Source organism: Rhododendron vialii, chromosome 5a, assembly GCF_030253575.1.
Source record: "Rhododendron vialii isolate Sample 1 chromosome 5a, ASM3025357v1".
Taxonomy (NCBI): Eukaryota; Viridiplantae; Streptophyta; class Magnoliopsida; order Ericales; family Ericaceae; genus Rhododendron; species Rhododendron vialii.
Window position 1 is genome coordinate 8,985,438 of NC_080561.1, and position 21,294 is coordinate 9,006,731.

Consider the following 21,294-nt stretch of genomic DNA (forward strand, 5'->3'; position numbering starts at 1 on the left):
AATTTTCAATCTGCTTAAACCGATGAGAAAATCTTATTTTTCTGATCATTTTATTTTAAAGGGTCATAATTAATATTTGTCTCTATGGTTCTCGTAATCAAGTTTTTGCTCTATAGAATCCCAAATAAAGAGCATATACTTAATTATAAAAGCCCTATAGACAAAAATTAGTTATGACCCTTTAGAATAATATAATAAAACAATAAGATGTTCACATCGGTTCAAACGAATTAAAAAATAGAGCATTTAATTTTTTGAGATTGCTTGTGAACAGTTGTTCATCATTAAATAATGATAAAAAAATAAAAAAAAACTTTAAATTGAAAAGTAAAGTATAAAGAAAGAGTGGTTTAATATAATAAAGTTAGAATAAAGTGTCTGATGCAGTGTACTCTTAGTGAGTAGCTAAAATAGAAAAGTGACTTTTTAGATGTAATCTGGTCCAAAATTTGCTGAGTCTAATGCGGATTATCTTATTCTCATTTTCTTATTATCAGAAGTCCCGAACAACTTCTGTGCTCTTTGCTAATCCCGAATCCTTCAAGGAAACGTCTAGACAAACCTTCAATGACCCTTAAATCTTTCTTTTTTTTTCTCTCGAATGGTGGAAATCAAACCTACGAGTTCAAAACAAGCTACTAACCATCGTATCGCTTCCCAACTACTAATACTCAGGTTTCAAAAGTCTTTTACACCATCATCATTCGAAAATCACTTCTCAAATATCGGCACAATGAACAACATCAATTTATCAAACAAGGAAAAAGTAACATTTTCATTCTTTTCTCCATCATCTACTAATTCTTTTCCCCTCTTACATCAATAACTTTTTTTCTGAGGTAAATAATAAATATCACTGAAATTCTATTTCCTTTTTCCATATTTTTTTTCTTTAGTGGAGCTAAACCCACTACTCGGTTTTACTACTCAAAATTCACCGATCAATATTTCACCGTCCGTCTTGACAATCAATGATCCGGCGATATTGAGAGCAGTGGAAGGATTGGTAAAAAATAAACGGGAAGGGTGTAGACTATCTATTTTTTTCTTTTCAAACTGGGAAACAAGTACTATCTATGGAAGTAGATACTAGTCTATGCCGATCGTCAATCGCGTAAGAAGGAAAACACATGCGTTACCGAAACTATCCCTCGGAAAACTCCTCTAGCCATTGGTAGTGCCCAACTGAACTTGACCACCATTGTTACCGGTACAGTCTTCGTTACTAACATGCTTGTTCTTCTCCAATTCTCGCATTGTCGACCTCCACTTGAAGAACGTACCGAACAAGACCTGCATTTCCTCGAGGGTTCTCCCTTGTGTTTCTGGGAGCAGAGTGTAGAAGAAAACCCAACTCACAATTGCCACTCCCATGAAGAGAAAGAAAGCCCCACCGATTGTGATGGCCTTGGAAAGAGAGAGGAAACTTATCGATATGATATGACTCATCAGACGGTTCATAACCGTTCCCATGCTCGTTCCCTGGGCGCGCAGCCTCAATGGGAAGATCTCCGAGGTGTAGACCCACGCTATGGGGCCCAGCCCCATTGAGAACGATGCCACGAACGATAGCACCGATGCGATGGCCAGAGCAAGAGCCCATATAACTTTCTTCTTCGAGTGATCTATGATTGTCAAACATGTGCCTAGAGTCGCGAGGGACACGATCATCCCCCCAACGCTGCTTAACAGCAACGGCCTTCGCCCGATCCGATCTAGTAAGAACGTGGCGACGAGAATGAATACGGTCTTCGTAAATCCTACGGCCACTGTGGCGAGTAATTTGTCGGATTTTCTTGTTAGTGAAACAACAATTGAGCTGAACTGATTCATGTCATTCCACTACCACTAGCTACGTACCATGTGTATCAATTTATGAACATATAAATCTGAAAAATCTGTGAACAGCCGAAAACTCGTATGAAATTCTTTTGTAAATTCCATTTCACCATTTCGAACCAACTGGTGTCCGATTAACCTGATTTTTGACGTGGTTAATATTATTGACAAGCTGTAAATCGGAAATGGATTGGGTCATCATACGGAGCCTTGAAAGGACACACAACTGGGCTAATTGGACACTCAAATTTATTTTCATCAATTAACGAGGATCCTCTTCCACAGTGATATAAGATAATTTTGAAGGATTATAGTATTAAAGAATGTTTTTTTAAAAAACAGGAGAAAAGGGAAAAGTGACCTGAAAAACATAAGCACAATTAATATGAAAGATATATCTTAATATTCATAAGCTAAAAAGTAATTTTTGAATTGGTGTCTACAAAAAGAAAACTGTTCCGAAAATTTAAAATACCTGCTTTCTCGAATATTTTGGGGCTATACAAAACGACGGCGTCTATGCCAGATGTTTGTTGGAAAAAATGAATTCCCACTCCGGCTATCAAAATATGCTTCACGGTTGGGGTCGGATGGAGAAACAGCTCCTTCCAGACTCCTTCGCCGCGGCTGCGCTTCGGCACTTGAACGACGTCGTCGTTGCACTCCTCGGGGATTCCGGCGGCTTCCTTTATATCGGCGAGCCGAAGCTGAGCCTCCTCTTCTGAATCGCAAGTCTTGTCCAAAACTCGCTTCGCGTCCCCAAGTCGACCCTGAAGAACGAGCCACCGGGGTGACTCGGGCATGGCGAGGACCCCTATTGCCAAGAAGACGGACGGAATGGCTCCGATTCCGAGCATGAATCGCCATCCTAGGTTTAGCGGAAGCTTCGAGAATGCATAGTTTGATACGTATCCAAGCAAAATACCTTAAACCACTAAACAATGTTACTAAGAGAATAATGTGGGGTTGGGAAAGGAAAAGAGTGCTAACAAGTAACAAGTAACAAGAATGCTAACACTTTTTTTGGTTAGATACTCTCTCCGTCCCATAATGTTTGTCTGATTTGTAAAATAAGGACGTAAAAATAATACTCAATTGTCGCAACAAAAACTTTAATTTTTTTCAACAATTCACTAGATATCGATGAGTTCTTTAAATATACAGAAAAAAAAATTAATTTTTTTTTGAAGAAATGCATTATTTTTTAGTTATCGTTTTGCGGACCGAACAAACATTATGAGACGGAATGGAGGGAATATTAAAGAGAAATTTGAAAGAATGTAGTAAGTGTTGGAACCGAGATTCGTTTTTCACTGGAAATTTGCTACACACCAACAAATAAACAAGATTAGAAACTTACTGGACCAATTTCAGGCATCCGGAAATTGGCCATCGAGGCTAGTATTTTTATGGAGAATACTATATCCTTAAAGTAAATTCGTCCCCCACACTGGTGCTCTTGGGTCTCTTGAACGTTTGCCTCCCAGGATTACCCGATTTTCGAAGAACGGAAGTAGTACTGCAATCTGTTCAATGGGCGAAGCAGGAAACTGTGCGGAACTCTCTCAGAATATATATGTTATGAATGCAAGGATTTTTTGTTACTGAAATAGAAGGAGATGGGTTCTATTTATAGAGAAGTAGGCACCCCAACGAAAAGGATCAGTGATTTTTCGGAATGGTATTAGGAAAAAGACGCAACTGTTCGAAATGGTCTCGACCAGAGAGACACCACTGTTCGAACTTGTTCTGGACGAACCAACACAATACTTTCCTATTTCCCAAGGCGCACATTGCCAAGGAAAATGAAGTGTTGGCACCCATTGGTTTAGTTGCCACATGTTGGTTTATAACCAACACTAAATTTGATTCAAAAAGCTTTAAAAAAATGAAGTAACTAATTTAATTAATTACTACAAGTACCCAACAAACTTTAAGCCTTAGAATCTAATGAACCCGCTGCCACACACGGCCTGGTTAGGTGGCAAATCAAACAGTTTCAATCACTCCATATTTATTTATCCATCGCAGGACAAATAAATTACAACCAAATCAAATGGTTTATTCTGGAGTCAATTTCTAATTCACTTATTTCCAACAATCCCCCACATGAATGAAATTGATAAACACGATGTGCAGCAATATGCAAATGACGAGAGTTCAATTGAAAATCACCTGTATAGAGTAAGGTAGCTTTTGGGTTTGAATGTCTCCTTGTGAGTTACTATCGGATTTACTAGCTAGCCAGTGAACGTGATGTCTTAAATTGTTCAACCGTTTGTTTAAACCAAGATACCAGTAGTCAACGGGATCTTTCCAAACACAGTTTGGTTCTTAAGGTTTTGTCCACTTTGGCTCTGGAACATCGCCTGGTTTCAGAGAGTGTTTTAGAGAATTTAGCCTTAAAATTCTCATAGAAGCGACCCACTTTGCACTCACATAGGTGATTCTTATTAGGAGTATGCTGCTATACCCCACTTGGAATTTCTACAGTATAAGAATCATTAAAAGCAAAGTTTCACCTAAAACACTACAGGCATCACTGTTTCACCATAGGAATGAGTTGGAGAGATATCTCCTCAGTGATACTCCTAACTCTCATACAACTTGGTTGTCCCATTGAACCTAGATCTTGGGATCTCCAGTCAGCTAGGTTGGGTTGCCGTTATAGAGACCTTTAATTTGTAGGCTTTAGCCCCATTCCCCTTGATGAACGAACAACTGACTCTCTTGATAATCCTTTGGTTAGTGGATCCACAATATTATCCTTTGACTTTACATAGCCAATAGTGATAATTCCATTCGAGAGTAGTTGCCTAACAGTATTATGTCTATGATGTATATGTCGAGACTTACCGTTATACATATTATTATGTGCCCTGCCGATTGCTGATTGACTATCACAATGTATGCAGACAACTGGCACAGGTTTAGACCAATTTGGTATATCTTCCAAAAAATTACTAACCAACTCAGCTTCTTCACTAGCTTTATCCAAAGCTATGAACTCTGATTCCATCATGAACCGAGCAATGCACGTCTGTTTGAAGGACTTCCAAGCCACAACTTGTCACACCCCGCCTGGCACACGGCGCCCTATGCGGGCCCGAGCCGGTGCGGCCACGTGCCCACGACGATCCCATCCATCTTTGTACAATATTGTCCGCTTTAGACGCCCAAACACCGTAGACTTCCAAGTAGGGTCACCCATCCCTGGACTACCCCAAGATGAGCACGCTTAACTGTGAAGTCTCTACGTTCTTTGGCCCACCCTCAGGGCTTTAAAAGGCCTTGTACAAGTAAGATGGATCATTCCTTATAAATTGTGACTTGCCCCCCCTCAACCGACTAGTAGGCTGTCACAATCTACCCCCCTTAGAGGTGTAACATCCTCGTTACACAGTGCCCAGCAACCCTTCCCTGGGGGCCGTGGTAGTAGAGCGCATCCTACTCACCACTTTGCCCAGGGTTGAGCTCTGATACCACCTGTCACGCCCTGCCCCGCGCATGCCCCCCTATGCGGGCCCCCGAGCCGGTGCGGCCACGTGCCCACGACGATCCCATCCATCTTTGTATAATATTGTCCACTTTAGACACCCAAAGACCGTAGACTTCCCAGTAGGGTCACCCATCCCTGGACTACCCCAGGATGAGCACGCTTTACTGTGAAGTCCCTACGTTCTTTGGCCCACCCTCACGACTTTAAAAGGCCTTGTACAAGCAGGATGGATCATTCCTTATAAATTGTGACTTGCCCCCCCTCAACTGACTAGTAGGCTGTCACAATCTACCCCCCTTAGAGGTGTAACATCCTCGTTACACAGTGCCCAGCAACCCTTCCCTGGGGGCCGTGGTAGTAGAGCGCATCCTACTCACCACTTTGCCCAGGGTTGAGCTCTGATACCACCTGTCACGCCCCGCCCCGCGCATGCCCCCCTATGCGGGCCCCCGAGCCGGTGCGGCCACGTGCCCACGACGATCCCATCCATCTTTGTATAATATTGTCCACTTTAGACACCCAAAGACCGTAGACTTCCCAGTAGGGTCACCCATCCCTAGACTACCCCAGGATGAGCACGCTTTACTGTGAAGTCCCTACGTTCTTTGGCCCACCCTCACGACTTTAAAAGGCCTTGTACAAGTAGGATGGATCATTCCTTATAAATTGTGACTTGCCCCCCCCCCCAAAGCGGCAAGCAGGCTGTCACACAACTGCACCACCTAATGTAAACACATATCCACTTGTGGATTTTGAGTTATTGGTGTTGGATATCCAGTTCGCATCACTATATCCTTCTAGTACCGCTGGATACCGAGTATAGTGCAATCCATAATCTTTGGTAAACCTTAGATATCTAAGTACCCTGATTATTGCCATCCAATGATCCTTCCCTAGATTACTGGTATACCTACTCAATTTGATAACTGAATATGCTATGTCTGATCTTGTACAAATCATTAAGCACATTAGACTGCCTATAATCCGCGAATATTCCAATTGGTGTACACTCTCACCTATATATATTGTACAAATGCAATGTTAAGTCGACTGGTGTTTTGGATATAGAATCGTCATAGTTATTGAACCTCTCAAGTATTTTCTCAATATAATGCTTTTGAGACAAGACAATTCCCTCGGACGTTCTAGTAATCTTGATTCCTAGAATCACGTCTGTTATACCAAAATCTTTCATATCAAACTTACAGTTCAATATTCTCTTTGTAGATTTAATGATATCATTATCACTCCCAATAATGAGCATATCATCTACATAAAGACAAATAATGACATAACCTTTGTCAATACTCTTGACATACACACATTTGTCACATTCATTGATTTTGAAACCATTTGAAATCATGACATTGTCAAACTTCTCGTGCCATTGTTGGGTGCTTGCTTTAAACCATACAAAGAATTTACAAGCTTGCACACTTTCTTCTCTTGTCCTGGAATCTTAAACCCTTCTGGTTGTTCCGTGTAGATCTCTTCATTGAGATCACCATTTAAGAAAGTCGTTTTAACATCCATTTGATGTATCTCGAGATTGTTTAGAGCTGCAAAGGCAATTAACATTTGAATGGATGTTATACGCGTAACAGGTGAGTAAGTGTCAAAGTAATCGAGACCTTCCTTTTGTCTGTATCCTTTGACCACAAGTCTCGCCTTGTACTTGTCAATTGATCCATTTGTTTGCATCTTTCTTTTATATATCCACTTGTATCCTAAAGGTTTGCAACCTTGTGGGAGATCTACAAGTTCCCACATGTGATTTTGCAGAATGGATTCTATCTCACTGCTAATGGTTTCTTTCCATAAAGGAGCCTCAGGAGATAACATTGCTTCCTTAAAGCTTTGAGGTTCAGCTTCTAACATATATGACAAAAAATCTGGAGCAAAGTATTTTGATGTCCTAGCCCTCTTACTACGTCAAGGCTCTTCATCATCAACCTTTTCCTCTTGAATTCAGTCTTCCTCAATTTCCATATCTTCAGTTTCTTGAACTGACCTGGGCACATGTGTATTTCTCCATGGAAATACATGTTCAAAGAATGTAGCATTCCTGGATTCCATAGTTGTATTAGCATGGATTTCTGAATTTGCTGACTTATACATAAGGAACCGATGTGCACTGCTATTGTCAGCATAATCGATGAACGCACAATCAACGGTTTTTGGTCCTATCTTAACTCTCTTAGGACCAGGAACCGCTAACTTAGCCAAACACCCCCACATTCGTAAGAATTTATAGGTAGGCTTATGACCTTTCCATAATTCATACGGTATCACATTGGATTTCTTATGAGGGATCCTGTTCAGAATATAGTTAGCAGAGAGAATCGCGTCTCCCCATATGTTCCTCGGTAATCCTGAACTTATCAACATGGCATTCATCATCTCTTTCAGAGTTCTGTTCTTTCGTTCAGCAACTCTGTTAGATTGCGGTGAGTAAGGAGCAGTCGTTTGGTGAATGATCCCATGTTGGGCACAAAATTTACCATAAGGTGCTTTATATCCACCCTTTCGATCACTTCTAATTGCTTTGATCGTTTTGCCAAGTTGATTCTCCACTTCACTTTTGTAGTGGATAAACTTTTCTAAGGCTTCGTCCTTGCTCTTAAGCAAGTACACATAACAATATCTTGTCCAATCGTCAATAAAAGTAACAAAGTACTTATGACCTCCTCTTGTTTGAACAACTTTCAAATCGCACAAATCTGAATGGATTAAAGCAAGAGGTTCTGTACTTCTTTGAACTTTGTGAAAAGAATTCCTTGCCATTTTAGTCTCCACACATATTTCACACTTATGATCCGAGTTTATATCAAATTTAGGCAGACAATCCAAGTTAATTAAATGGCGCAAAGTGCCATAATTTACATGACCTAATCTACCATGCCACAATTCAAAAAACTCAAGGATATAACCAGAAGAAGTGTTTATCTCATTGATACTCGGAGAGGCCGGAACCTTAGTCAGTACATTTATTTTGAATAGCCCATTACACATGTAGCCCCTACCAACATAAACCCCATTTTTAGTCAGCACAACCTTATCGGCTTCGAAACCATACGAAAGCCATTCTTGATCAAGAGCGAGCCAAATATCAGATTCTTATGAATTTCTGGCACATGCATCACATCATTCAGAGTGAGCACCTTTTCAAAAGTCATCTGGAGCAGCACTTTCCCTTGTCCTTCAACCTTGGAATTCGACGAATTTCCCATGAAGAGTTATTCGCCAGAATCCACCGGTTGATAGGTGGTGAACATCTTCTTGTCTGCACACACATGGCGAGTGGCGCCAGTATCCAACCACCACTCCTTGGGATTAGAACCCACCAAGTTAACTTCTAAAACCATAACCAATAGGTTCAAGTCATCAACCCCATCAGAGAGAGTCTCAATCTCCATCTCAGTCATATTTGCCTACGCTGGTTTCTTGTTCTGATTACCTTGCTCGCTTTGGCAATCAGTAACCTTATGTCATTGCTTGTCACACACAAAGCATTTCCTAGGCTTCTTTGCATGGTTCACAGGCACCACAGCGGGAATCGGAACCACAACAGCAGTAGGGGTTACGAGAGGGTTAGACTCAGAAGTTTTCCCACTTTCTTTCACAGTTTCAGTAGTCATTTATATTTCGAATACACAATTAAATAAGTAATCAAAACTGAATGTATTAACCGAATACACAAAACGTACTGTTTATAACATATACTATAAGAACAGAATGTAAAACTTTTTCCTAAACCAAAAAAGTGATACAAAAGACAAAAAGCCAACACTCACTAATGTGAATATTAGTATGAAATCAAACCAAAAACAGACTAAACGTCAATAGCCTACTATAGTCTAAGGAACAAAACTACTACAGTAATAAAACAAATAAATAGGAATCCACAATTCAAACCCACTGTTGTTACCAACATACAGTAAACAAATCACCGAATCACTGAGTACTTGTTGGAGATGCAGACAACTTTCAACAACTGAGTTCGGCAACTGAGATCTGTGACCCGGGCAGAGGGTTTCCGCGGTAGATGGTCCACGTCAAGTGCAGAGAGTTTCGCGGCAAGTAGGCACGCGGTCAGGTTCGCGACAGGCAAGCTCGCGGTCAGGATGGGCTGTGGGCCGCGGCCCAAGTCGGTTGGAGGGGTCCAGCTGTCACTTAAGGTTTGCCTATAAATATTAGTTGCTATATTCATTATTTCTTGAGCGAGAGCATAGAGAGAGAGAGAGAGAGAGAGAGAGAGAGAAAATTTCTAGAGAGGGTTTCTAGTGAGAAAAAGTGCAAGAGAAAACTTTTCTCAAAGAGGAAGGAGAAGACTTGTAATCTTTCATTTTCTTTCGTTCATAGTGGACTGGTGTGGCTCCCGGGAATGTAGGCAAGTTGCCGAATCTCGTATATATGTGTGTTCTATTTTTCTGTTCTTTCTCTTCCTTTTCTCTGGTTTGTTTTCTGTGACGATAGTATCCCAAGATGCTGAGTGTTTTTTGTTCGTTGTGAGTCGAGCGCGAGGCTCTGATTTCCCAACAACTGGTATCAGAGTCGCAGTTGCGGTAAGGGTGTTCAACAAATTTTCAATTGAAACTTTTAGGCAGTCCGGATTTTTGAGGGAGCTATGGATTCAGAAGAAGGGAAATCGAAGATTGAGAAGTTCGATGGATTGGACTTTGCTTTTTGGAAGATGCCGATAGAGGACTATCTGTATCAAAAAGTTCTTTACCGGCCACTGTTGGGTAAAGATGAAGGAAAGAAAAAAGAAGGGGAGACGACGCAGAATGGGATGTTCTTGACCAGAAGGTGATGGGTCTGATCCGGTTATCACTCTCGAAGTTATTTGCGCACAATATACTGAAAGAAAAAACCGCGTTCGACCTGATGGACGCGCTCTCGGAGATGTATGAACCCGCGGCAAACAAGGTGCACTTAATGAAGAAGTTGTTCAACTTTGAGATGCCTGAAGGAGGTTCGTTTATGAACGTTTATGAAGCATCTCAATGAGTTCAATACAATAGTGGATCAGTTGATCTCTGTTGGTATTGAATTCGACGACGAGGTTCAAGCCTTGTTGATCCTGTCTCAGTTGCCAGAGAACTAGCAGGGTACAGTTACCGCGGTGAGTAACTTTGCTGGGAAGGAGAAACTCAAACTGAATGATATAGTCAGTTTGATTCTGACTGAGGAAGTTAGAAGGAAATCACTCGAGGGAGCAACAAGCACTAGCGGTTCAGTTTCAGCTCTAAGTTTTGAGCAGAGAGGCAGAGGCCAGACCAGGGGTGGTCAGAACTAGAACAAGAGCCGGTCGAAGTCGCATGTCAAGAAGTCCCGTGGTAAAACACAAGTACGCGATATTAAAGGTGAATGCTGGAACTGTGGCCAGGCAGGTACATGTCTTTAGTCTGCAAGGCTTCAAAGAAGAATAATGGTGAGCAGGAGGCCCTATTCTTTCGATGGACAGTATCGCGGAGTCATGGGTGGTTGGCTCGGGCACCTCATTCCACGCGATTGCTAGCAAGGGGGTTCTGAAGAACTATGTAGCAGACGATTTCGGGCAAGTATACTTGGGCGATGATGAGCCATGTAGTATAGTGGGAATGGGTGATGTGCAGATTGAAACGCAGGGGTTTAAATGGTGTTTGAAGGATTTCAAACACATCCCGTAGCTGAAGAGGGATCTTGTTTCAGTTGGGCAACTGGGAGCAGCGGGCTATACCTCGACATTCACAAGAGACGCGTGGAAGGTCTCCAACGGTACCATGGTGGTAGCGCGCGAAAAGAAAGTAGGTACTCTCTATTTAACTTCACATGGGAGTCATTCACTTGCCATCGCGGAGGGACTTGCAGGGGTGGTCCCGCTCAAGGGTCTCGCGGGGGTGGTACCGCATGAGGGTAGGCTTGCGGAAGGTCCGCGGCCAAAGAGCCAAGTGAGTTCAAGTTTGTGGCACAACAGGTTGGGACATATGAGCGAGAAGGGGATGAAGGTTCTGCAGACACAAGGGAAGCTGCCAGTTGAGTTAGTGGATTTCGACATGTGCGAAGACTGTATCTTCAGCAAGCAGAGGCGGGTTAGTTTCCAGAAAAGTGGTAGACCTTGCAAGCTAAACAAGCTGGAGCTTGTTCATACAGACATATGGGGTCCCGCACCAGTGCATTCTCTCGGCGGGTTAAGGTACTTTGTTACTTTCATCGATGATCACTCGAGAAAAGTATGGGTCTACTTCATGAATCACAAGTCATAGGTATCTGAAATTTTCATGAAGTGGAAAGCCAGAGTAGAGAACGAGACAGACTTGAAGATGAAGTGTCTGAGGTCAGACAATGGGAGAAAGTATGAACTAGGAGAGTACAAGAGAGCATGTGCTCTATTCGGGATCTGTTTAGAGAAGACTTTTCCAGGAATTCCATAGCAGAATGGCATCGCGGAGCGGATGAACAGGACTTTGACAGAGCGTGCGCTGAGCATGCGGATACACGCGGGGTTGCCTTAGCAGTTTTGGGCAGACGCGATCAGTACAGCAGCATACTTGATCAACCATGGGCCATCAGTTCTGTTGAACTTTGGGATACCAAAGGAGGTTTAGAGTAGTAAAGAGGTAAATCTCTCACACTTGAAGGTTTTCGGTTGTGCTGCTTATATCCACCTCAGTGACAAAGTCAAAGACAAGCTAGATGCTAAGTCATTGAAGTGCACGTTCATTGGGTACGGCGGCGATGAGTTTGGTTATCGTCTCTGGGATGAGAAAAACCGAAAGATAATCAAAAGTCGGGATGTCATATTCAATGAGTCGGTGCTGTACAAGGACAGGGATTGCAAACAATGCAGTAGGAGTTCTACTGAGGATCGTAAGGGTCCCGCGATGGTGGTCGCATAAGAGGATCGCGAGTCACCAGAGTACTTTAGTTTGGAAGATCTTCCAAAAAGCAGTGGGGATGAGTTGGGATTTGATCGGACGGATGAGGCAGTCTCGCGAATAAAGGCAATCTCGCGGACAGAGTGTGGGGCAGTTCTAGAGACAGGGTCTAGCTCACCGGTTGCCGCGGTAAGGAGATCAACCAGGGTAACCAAACCTAATCCAAAATACCTTTCGTCGCTGGATTACTTGCTTTTGACAGATAGCGGGGAACCATTTTGCTATGACAAGGCTTTATAGGTTGGTGACGCTGTGAAGTGGGGACATGCTATGCAAGCGAAGATGGATTCTATTCACTCAAATGTGACTTGCGAGTTGGCGAAGCTTCCCACAGAGAAAAAGGCGCTATAGAACAAGTGGGTATACCACATTAAGCAGGAGAGCGACGACAGTAAGAGGTTTAAGGCCAGATTGGTTGTAAAGGGCTTTCAATCGAAAGAAGGGGTTGATTTCACGGAGATTTTTTCCCCAATTGTGAAGCTAACGACTATAAGAGTGGTATTGAGTGTGGTGACTGCTGAAAATCTCTACCTTGAGTAGTTGGATGTTAAAACTGCGTTTCTTCATGGTGACTTGGATGAAGAAATCTACATGAAGCAACCTGTTGGCTTCATTGCGAAAGGCAAGGAAGAGATGGTCTGTAGACTCAAGAAGAGTCTATATGGGTTGAAACAGGCTCCCAGACAGTGGTACAAGAAATTTGACAGTTTCATGCGGCGCAGCAGCTACATGAGGTGCCACGCGGATCACTATTGCTACCTTAAACGATGTAAGGCAAGCTACATAATCTTACTACTCTACGTAGATGATATGCTTGTAACGGGGTCTTGTTTACGCGAGATAAACAAGTTGAAGCAACAGTTGGTAGCAGAGTTCACTATGAAAGATTTGGGTGTAGCGAAGCAGATACTTGGGATGAGGATCAGCAGGGTCAGAACTCAAGGGGTCTTGAAGTTGAGTCAAGCTGACTATATTGAATGGGTTCTGGAAAGGTTCAATATGCAGAACGCCAAGGTAGTTGGTGCGCCTTTGGGAAGTCAGTTTAGACTTTCTGACATGCAGTCTCCGAAGACAGATGCTGAGAAGGAGCACTTGGCCAAGGTACCATATGCCTCCGCCATTGATAGTCTGATGCACGCGATGGTCTACATGCGGTCGGACATTGCGCATGCAGTGGGAGTTGTGAGCAGGTTTGCAAGCAATCCAGGGAAGCAGTATTAGGAAGCTGTCAAATGGTTACTGAGGTACCTCTGCGGGTCCGCAGATGTATCGTTGTGTTTTCGGAAAGCAGATTTGGTGGTGACAGGATATGTGGATGCAGATTTCGCGGGTGATCACGATAAAAGGCGAAGCACCACAGGTTATGTTTACACTTTGGGATCAACAGCGGTGAGTTGGGTCTCACGTCTGCAGAAGTTGGTAACTTTGTCCACGACAGAAGCTGAGTATGTAGCAGTCACGGAGGCCGCTAAGGAAATGATTTAGTTTAAGGCTTTTCTGGGTGAGTTGGGTTTGAAGCAGGAGAACAGTGTTCTTTTTAGTGACAGCCAGAGTGTTATACACCTTGCGAAGAATCCAGTGTTTCATGCCAGAACGAAGCATATCGATCTGAGGTACCATTTCATTTGCTCACTTTTGGAAGAAGGGGAACTGTTACTGGAGAAGATTTTGAGGAGCCAAAATCCGGCAGATATGTTGACAAAGTCGGTCACCATCGAGAAACTGAAGTTGTGCTCAATTTCAATTGGTCTTCGCGCATGAGGAGTTGGAGGCCCAGAGTGGCACCAGGAGGGGTGAAGTTCACTACGTCCGCTATTGATTGAAGTTGTTGATATTGGTTTGCTTCAGTTATCTTCAAGTGGGAGATTGTTGGGGATGCAGACAACTTTCGGCAACTGAATTCAGCAACTGAGATCCGCGACCTGCGCATAGGGTTTCCGCAGTAGATGGTCCGCGATCAGCGCAGAGAATTCTGCAGCAGGTAGGCGCGCGGTCAGGCTTGCAACAGGTAGCGCGTGGCAGCCAAGCTCGCAGTCGGGATGGGCCATGGGCCGCGGCCCAAGTCGGTTGGAGGGGTCTAGCTGTCACTTAGTGTTTGCCTATAAATATTAGTTGTTCTATTTATTATTTCTTGAGCGAGAGCACACAGAGAGAGAAAATTTTTAGAGAGGGTTTCTTGTGAGAGAAAGTGTAAGAGAAAACTTTTCTCAGAGAGGAAGGAGAAGACTTGTAATCGTTCGTTCATAGTGGACTGGATTAGCTCCCGAGGACGTAGGCAAGTTGCCGAACCTCGTATATTTGTGCGTTCTATTTTTCTGTTTTTTCTCTGGTTTGTTTTCTGTGACGATAGTATCCCAAGATCCTGAGTGTTTTTTGTTCGTTGTGAGTCAAGCGCGAGGCTCCTATTTCCCAACAGTACTATCGCAGATTGTAATTTCCGCTAAAAGAAGGTATAACCCTACTGATTGAAAATCCAGAAGTTGAGTATATAAAGCCAAATTAGAAACCAATTTCTTATGGGTCAATACACCTTCCAATTTAAAGAAATCTAAAAGTCCACAGACTGAGAAAACCAATTACGAGATTTAAATCTTAGCAATTACAGATTGTACCAAACTGTAACTATGCAAACCGAGACTTAAACTCGTACTGGCAAATCAACCCGTAATATATTTTGAAAAATTTCCAGAAATAAAAATCGAATTTGCTTTAAGACTGTTGGAATCGGGATTCGTTTATCACCAGAAATTTGCTACACACTAAAAAATAAACAAGATTAGAAACTTACTGGACCAATTTCAAGGGTCCGAAAACTAGTAATCGAGGCTAGTATTTTTATGGAGAATACTATATCTTTAAAGCAAATTCGTCCCGCACACCGGTGCTCTTGGATCTCTTGAACGTTTGCCTCTCAGGATTACCCGATTTTCGAAGAACCGAAGTAGCACTACAATCTGTTCAACGAGCGAATCAGAAAACTGTGCAGACCTCTCTCAGAATATGTATGTTATGAATGCAAGGATTTTTTATTACTGAAATGGGAGGAGACGGGTTCTATTTATAGAGAAGTAGGCACCCCAATGAAAAAGAATGGTGACTGTTCGAAATGGTGTTAGAAAAAAGACGTAACTGTTCGGGGTGATCTCGACCGGAGAGACACCACTGTTCAAACTTGTTCTGGCTGAACCAACACAACACTTCCCTATTTCCCAAGGTGCACGTTGCCAAGGAAAATAAAGTGTTGGCACCCATTGGTTTAGTTGCCACATGTTGGTTTATAACCAACACTAAATTTGATTCAAAAAGCTTTAAAAAATGAAGTAACTAATTTAATTAATTACTACAAGTACCCAACAAACTTTAAGCCTTAGAATCTAATGAACCCGCTGCCACACACGGTCCGATTTGGCCAAATTTGGCGGCAAATCAAACAATTTAATCACTTCATATTTATTTATCCACCGCATGACAAGTAAATTACAACCAAATCAAATGATTTATTCTGGAATCAATTTCCAATTCACTTATTTCCAACAGTAAAAGTGCTAACAAGTACAAAAAAGAATAATGGGCTTGTGTCACTACCCCTTTGTTTTATGTTCTGATGAAAGGCTTCTTTCCTCTTGGAAAACGGGTCTTAGGCAGGGAACTCTATGTCCCCTATCTTTTCTTGCTTATCATGGAGGCTTTCTTAGTTACTCTTCGGTCTAAAATTGTGATCGGGAAGGTTAGAGCATATAGAAATTGAAATATTATGGACAATAAGATATAGAATCAAATATTTCAATAGACAAAATAGAGGGTCCAATTAGCATGCAAGACGTACTCCGGGTAAAATGGATCCATTGTTAGGTGATCAAAAGTCATTTGTATTTGGGTTAGTTTAGAAGGAATCTAACTACAAGTTGTGTATTTAATCCAGCAGTTATCGATATCTAATTGAGTTGATTTTTTGCAAGGTTAGTAAAAATATCAAGTTCTAAGGTATGAACCGTTCTGTTCATGGAAATAGAACCGAGAACATAGTCGGTAACGTTCTTCCACTTTTAATGGTGGGTGAACAAAATTGAACTCCAAGAAAAAGGCATATTTTTAATATTCGCTTTAGACCCCGAAAATCAGGCCAGCTCTGGGAGAAATTTTCAGTTGCAAATCGGCTATCACGTGATACCCGTGCAGCACGTCTGAACCATCCAAGAACGATGCAACGATAGTTTGAATTGAAACACTCTTTTCACTTTTCTTTTTCCTTTTTTCAAATTCGTTCGTACCTTTCAATCTAAGCCGTCGATTTTATATTTGGACGGCTCGGATATATGTTGCACGGGTACACGTCAGCCGTACCTTATTTTCACCCAAAAATTTCTCCAGCTCTGGACAGGGGAGGAAAGTTAGTTGTATAGGATGTGAGAGAACACGTGATGTATACTTACCAGCGTTGATGAATACTTCAGGAAAAGAAGTGAGAAACCCACGCGAGGTGGCCGGGGAAAGCTCGGCCGTGTAAACGGGGCAATAAGGAGGGCGTAACCGACTCCGATGCCGGCGACGAATCGGTCCCCCATCAGGAAGGCGTAGTTGGTGGCGAAGCCCATGAGGAGGGCTCCGACGAAGAAGATTGCGGCCGCGATCACGATCGTGTACCGGCGGCCCACCCAGTCGGAGGTCCGGCCGGCAGCGTAAGCGCCGAGGAGGGAGTAGAGCTCGATGATTCCCATGACGATTTCCAGCTGGACGTCGGAGATTTTGAGATCGTCCTGGATGAAGGGTCCGGCCCCACTCATCACCCCAACATCTGCATGTCGTTTTCGTGTAAGTGTTTCGTAAGCATCAGGAAAAATTTTGTTGGCTACATGGGTAAGTATTTTGTAAGTTTTTTCCGGCTCCAGCGACCTGGAGTGCCGGGTGCACTAGCTTCTGCGTTTCAGTCGTCCAAAAGTATTTTTAATAGTTCAGATATAAAAAAGTACTTATCTTACACGTAGGTGTAGAATACTTTTTGAAAGTTCAATCATTGATTATAGGAATGAACGGTCGGGATGTTGAACCGCACTTTTATAGTGCACCCTTGTACTACGGGAGTACTTGTGTATTGTAGAAAAAACCTTATGAATTTAAAAGGTAGATTCGGATATAGGTGCGTCCAGAAACTATCCAACGCACGTGAGTATTCCTCGACGCACCCTTAGATTCGGATCGGATATAGAGCAATACTATGTACACAAATGAATACAAACAGATCAAGTTTAAAATATTACTCCCTACGTCCTTTACTTAGTGTCCAGTATTCTATTTTAGGCTATCTCTTAATAAGTGTCCATTTTGTAAAGTTAGAGGGGTAAAAATTGATACATTGTCTATTTTGTCCCTAAAATTATATTTCATTTTGAAAAGTTAATGAGTAAAAATGTAATGATGATGGGTAAGTAGAGAAAGTGGAGGAAAAAGTTGATGCGAAAGGTATAATGATGATGTCTTTTTAATAAGTTGTAGTTACGAAACAGAACACTTAAAAATGGACGGATGAAATAAAATAAATCAACTCAACTGATTTATTCCTAATAATGAATACAAAGTATCGTTGAAGTGTTGAAAGAAGCATGTATGTTTTGGAGAGAGTATTTAAGTAGGTGATGAACTTACCGTAACCCATTAAGATGGAAGTCACGGAGGCTAAAATGGCACAACCAAAAGCATACTTATTCCATTTGGGTTTTCGAGGAGAAGGATCAAAACCGGGAATTGGCACAGTCTGGGTTTGTTGGCCTGAAAATTGATTGGCATCCATGAGAGAGAGATATATATGGATGTGATCTGAGCAAAGGGGACGGTGGAGGATTAATCATATGGGCTTGTCATATATATAGGGTCCCGTGTGTGTGTATATATATATATATATATGATAAAAAATAAGTACTATAAAATAATGGACTGAGTTTTGTTGTGGCCTAAATAGCCTTCAAATAGACTGAGACTTTCAAAAATAATGCAAATGAAAAATAATTTTTCAATTTTTCTTGTACCGTATTAAAGATCTCAATGAGATCTTTCAAATAAGATCCATATTGAATATTTTTAGATTTTAATAAACTCGTCATTTTTGAGCTTGAAATTGCCTTCTTAAAAAATAAGTACTTATTTGGAGTTGCGGAACGGGGCCTAATTGGCACTTCAATTACGTAAACAGTACGATCTATTATTATTACCTACAAGTTGCAAAAGCTTTGGTCTTCCCAAGTCATATTTTGGGACTTAAAACAAGCATTTCCTAGTTTTTGGAGGTATAGAGAACCGCTATTTCACTGCTAATTTTTTTCTGAGAGCAGCCATTTTGGAGGTACGGTTTGTAGGTATGGTGAGTACTATTGTTGTTTAGTGATCCAGGCGCGCGTGGTGACGTGTTGGACCACTTTCGATGGATAGTAATTTTTACTTTTGTAGGTGCGGTTAAAATTATTAACCTGCAACCACGGGAGACTATTTGACCCTTCAATTACTAGTGAGCACGTGGCAACAGGGCCCGCACAGAAAGGAGGCCTTGACCAAACTTGATTCAAAGAGGAATAGTTGACTACCCAATGAAAAAATATGCAGGTGCAGAATAAAAGGATGCCCGTCGCGGAAGTTGTCTGCAGAAAAGAAGGTCACCGCGGGACCCCCCCTGGCCCCATGGGAAGATCAAAATGCACCCTTGAAGTAGTTTCAGCAGTGGAAAGCTGCGATAAAGACCCACGCGTTGCGGGGTCCTTGTAATTACAAGGAAACTACGTTGAAAAGTTCCCGGGGTTCTGTCTCGACCTAGAGGCAGGGTCCGGAAGGGGCCCCGCGAAGAAAGCACGATCGCCGCGGGTCACGACCTTGCTTTAGCGGGAATTGGGGAATTTCTTGTGCCTTGGTGGCTTGGGATGGAGGTGTTGCCGAGGAAATTCGAGCCATCCGACGGAAATGCCTCCGCGGGAGGACGAATTTCTCTAAGGCCTGGAGGTACAGAGGGGACACGTGTTGGGGTCTTATAAGAACATCGTTCTAGGCCTGACCAAGGCACGTTCCTGTAATAGTCTTGGTTGCTCAATTTTCTTTATACAACAGCAACAAAAGAAATTGAACGAAAAAGGCAATAAAGAACCATTTCTACATATAAAAATCTTTGTGCATCCATGAGTCGAAGTACATAGCAGAATAAGGCACGCAGGCCTGAATGCTCAAAAACCTATCTACCAAGGGAAAATAAGCACCCTGCAAAAGGAAGCACGTAGGCTCCATCAAAAGGCAAAAAGGCAAAAAGCAAAAAGAGGAAACTCAATCCTCGTCCTCATCCTCACCTTCCTCCTCGTCCTCCTCGGAAACCTCCTTCTCCGCCTCGGAGCTAGCAACCTCCTGAGTGCCGGTGACCCTGCGCACAGTACTCCCCGAGGAATCCTCTAGGTCGATGTCCGTAGGCTCCTTGGTCTCATCTGGGACGGTAATAGGCTCTTCCTCAGTACCACCAGAATGTCGCTATCTCTTGGATGGTCGCTCTTCCCGAGAGCCTGCAAAGAAAGCCTATTGCATAGGCATGCGAACAGACTTCCTGCGTAGTCTTCGAGCAGCCCCTCCTCTAGCCTGCAATAGAGCAACATTCATATAGCATTTGCATAAAGGTGATAAGAGTAGAGGTAAAAGTTGGGATTCAAGGGTTTACCATCGTCCCTCCCGCGCGAGTCAGTACTGGAGGAGAATGGTCCATGGCATATTGTCACACAAGCTGCTCAAGGCCCATCATGGCCGCTGCCATTTCCCTCGCGTACTCCGAGGTCACCTATCCAATACAAAGATTGATTAGAATAAATCGTGCCAATAGTAAGCATACAAAAGTGACAAAAGCACGATATACCTGAGCAAAAGACTCCGAAGGCTCAACTGCAGGACGTGGGACCTCCACTAGGCCAGGGACTCCCTGAGCGGTCACCACGTCCACCGTCCAAGAAAGTGTGGGCAACCTAGCCCTGCTCTGACCACCACCACCACTGCGGGAGCCCTCACCTCCTCTTCCTCCATCTCCACCTCTTCTTCCTCCACCTCTTCTACCACCTATGCCACCCCGTGCTCGCTGTGTTGCCTCCTAAGCGGCACGTATCCCGAAGCTCTGCATCAAGTACTGAGCTCGGTATGTGGCGTAGTCAGTCTCTGCCTGGAAGAATGACTCCAATTCGGGATCCGGCTAAGTAAACCGCTCGACCTCCTCTAGCGAATACTCGCTAGTCTGCTGCACAAGGGAAGGGAGTGGTCCAGGAACTCGGAAAGCGTCCAGCCTCAGTGATTGACATGATACCCGGTCACCCAAGTACCACTGCCAGCCGTAAGGGGACTCCAAAAGCACTCTCCCCCTCGTCACCTATCTACTCCGGGGCACGTGTGGAACCTCAAACTGGTCCCAGATATGCCAGTACACCTGCAATTGAAGAGTTGAAATGTCAGTATGCTAACAAAAGGCATAACAGGAGAAATCAAAGGGAATTCTAGATACCTGATCGAGACGCAGCTCGTCCAGGTACAGTCGGTAGGCGTTCAAATCACCCTTTCCCTTCTTTACTCCTCGATACTCCTTTGACCAGCGAAGAGCCCGAGGAAGTATCACGTCACTAGGGCACGACGTCGTGGTAGGGTACATGTCTAGTACCTCGTACGTTCAAAGCTGCAAATCAAGGCATCGAGAGTTAGCATGAGACAATACAAGTACGTGAATGGAAAGCTAACCAATACTGAAAAGCTAAGTTTTGAAACATACCTCCCAGACTCGCCAGTAGCCGCCGAGGCTCTTCCCTGCTCCGGGGGAAAGAGACCCCATGAACGCGTAGCACGTTCTTAAAGCTGCGCCTCCCCAGTCAAAACAAGCTATCTCCCCAATATCCTTCAGTGCTGGCAGGACGGACAAGTGTACTCGATTGCGCCTGTTAGGAAACTGGGACGCGCCGAGCATGTACAGCAGAAAGCACTGGGCCATCTGCTCCTCCTGAACTCTCCCCACCGGAGGCTCCATCCAGAACTCCAAGAGCT

At 43.1% G+C, this 21,294-nt stretch overlaps 1 pseudogene; it reads right to left on the minus strand.

Annotated features, from left to right (window-relative positions):
• Nucleotides 1-753: 753 nt before the first annotated feature.
• Nucleotides 754-18,111, minus strand: LOC131325714 (putative polyol transporter 1; annotated as a pseudogene).
• Nucleotides 18,112-21,294: the final 3,183 nt, after the last annotated feature.